This window comes from Glycine soja, unplaced genomic scaffold (genome assembly GCF_004193775.1).
Source record: "Glycine soja cultivar W05 unplaced genomic scaffold, ASM419377v2 tig00104707_1_pilon, whole genome shotgun sequence".
Lineage (NCBI taxonomy): Eukaryota > Viridiplantae > Streptophyta > Magnoliopsida > Fabales > Fabaceae > Glycine > Glycine soja.
Window position 1 is genome coordinate 1 of NW_021144462.1, and position 3012 is coordinate 3012.

A 3012-nucleotide genomic window follows, 5' to 3' on the forward strand; every position below is an offset into this window, starting at 1 on the left:
CCGGTCATATCCGCATTGTTGGTGCAAACCAACTGGCGGGCATCATGGGCAGAGAAATCAAATTTCCAGTCGTCATTCAGTGTACCTTCAAATGGTACACCGTCACTGGGTAATTTGGTTAAGTCATGGAAAAGGGACTGGTCAATGACCATTTTTTCCCAAAAATTTCAGAAGTCAGAGTGCTGTCCTGAATTCAAGATTACAATAAAAAGCTTTAACCAATTCAGGATAAATAGGCAATTGTAATGACATAAAAGGTAGAAGACCTAAGTTCTGAAAGGCTTGAATGCAATCAAAGGTTTCAGCAGAAAAGAATTCCATATCAATAAATTTAGGGTCGATAATGGAACGAGATGAGAAAGATTGGAGTACCGTTTCTGCTGTTCGTCGGAAAGAAAACACTGGGGAAGAGGACAATGATGGTGGAATTGGTGCTGTGGATGCGCTAGTGGCTCCGGAACGATGAGCTCTTGAAGCCGAAGCGGAGGCGGAAGAACCCTTTCGTTTCTTTGACGATTCTGCCATTTGAAGAGTTTTTGCAGATTTTAATCGGTGAAATCAAAAGAGAAATGAAAAAGAAGAAGATCGCAATTTACGGGAGTTGATTTGATGGAGAAATGAGTGAGATACGAAGATTTGGAGGTTTGGAATGGAGGAACGTCGTGAGAGAAAAGGGGCTGCACAGGGATTCTGGAAAATGTGATATTTATAGAGCAGGACGCGTGGTAATCGATTACAAGTAATGGTAATCGATTATAGGAGGAGGCAGCCTACTGGTAATCGATTACATGAATACTGTAATTGATTACAGGCTATCTGTTCTAGTGTAATCGATTACAGTATTCATGTAATCGATTACCAGAACAAAGAATAGCCTTTTTCTAAAAGAAAAACTTATTCCTAAGTCTAAAAAACTTATACTATCTTAATAATTAATTATACTAGCAAAAAGTAAATTAAATTAAACAACACAAGCGTTATACTCAATCAAAACACAATCAATCATTCATAAGAACAAGAATTCAAACAAGATCAACAAACAAAATAATCTATACACAATAAATAAGAGTAAATCAACCAATCAATCAATCAATCATCCAATCAATTCCTATTTTTCAAAATCTCTTACGTCTAAGAGACCTAACTCTCTTCTAATAGAGAAGAACACTTCCTTGGGAGAGGTTTGTGAAATATCAGCAAGTTGATTCTTAGTATCAACAAACTCTAATACACAATCTCCCTTTAGGACATGATCTCTAAGAAAGTGGTGTCTAATCTCTATATGTTTAGTTCTAGAGTGTTGAACTGGGTTTTTGGATAGATTTATGGCACTAGTATTATCACATTTAATAGGTATACGATCAATAATGATGCCATAGTCAGATAATTGTTGCTTCATCCATAAAATCTGTGCACAGCAACTACCGGCAGAGATGTACTCAGCTTCAGCGGTAGATAAAGCAGCACTGTTTTGTTTCTTACTATGCCATAAGACAAGAGCCGATCCAATGAATTGACAAGTTCCACTTGTACTTTTTTCTATCAGTTTTTAGATCCGGCAAAATCAGAATCAGATTATCCTATTAAGTTACATGTTGAATTCTTAGGATACCATAATCCTGAATTTATTGTCCCTAATAGATATCTCATGATTCTCTTTACTGCACTTAAATGTGATTGTTTGGGGTTGGATTGAAACCTAGCACACATACATACACTAAACATAATATCAGGTCTACTAGCAGATAAATAAATAAGAGATCCGATCATACCTCGATATTGTTTTATCTATAGACTGACCAGATTCATCTTTATCTAAGTAACAATTAGTGCTCATCGGTGTAGACATGTGTTTTGCACTATCCCATCCAAATCTTTTGATCAATTCCTTGCAGTACTTGGATTGATTGATGAATATACCTTCTTGAGTTTGCTTGATTTGTAATCCCAGAAAGTACTTTAGTTCTCCCATCATTGACATTTCAAATTCACTTTGCATATCAAGGGAAAACTCCTTGCACAATGAATCATTAGTGGATCCAAAAATTATATCATCAACATATATTTGAACCAACAAAATATCGTTATGCTTTCTCTTTATGAACAATGTGGTATCCACTTTACCTCTGGAGAAATCTTTTTCTAGAAGAAAATTGCTTAAGCGTTCATACCACGCCCTAGGGGCTTGTTTCAAACCATAAAGAGCCTTTTGTAATTTATAAACATGGTTTGGTTTATCAGGAATTTCAAAACCAGGGGGTTGTTCAACATATACCTCTTCTTGAATTAAGCCATTTAGAAAGGCACTCTTAACATCCATTTGATAAAGTTTAAAATTCATTATGGATGCATATGCCAATAGCATTCTAATGGCTTCTAATCTTGCAACAGGAGCATATGTTTCTTCATAGTCTATTCCTTCTTCTTGATTATATCCTTTTGCTACTAACTGGCTTTATTTCTAATAATTATACCATGTTCATCTAATTTATTTCTAAAACCCATTTTGTTCCTATGATAGGATAATTTTCAGGTTTTTCTACTAATTTCCAGACATTATTTCTTTCAAATTGGTTTAGTTCTTCTTGCATGGCAATGATCCAGTTATCATCTACTATGGCTTCTTTTATATTTTTAGGTTCAATCATAGATACAAAAGCCATATTATTGCATAAATCTTTAAGAGAATGTCTAGTTGTTACCCCTTTTGAGATATCACCAATAATGTTGTCGAGGGGATGATCTCTTGAAGCTTTCCATTCTCTTGGGAGTTCATCATTGGATTTGACTTCTTCTGGAGGATCTTCATTGTTTCCTTTGTCATTTCCTTTGGAATCGTGTTCATGAATGTTCATATGTTTTAAAGAATCTGCAATGTCATCTAGCATATTCTTTCTTGACAATATAGCATTAGATTCATCAAAGGTAACATGAATGGATTCCTCTATATTCATAGTTCTTTTATTATATATCCTATATGCTTTGCTTTGTAATGAATATCCAAGAAAAATA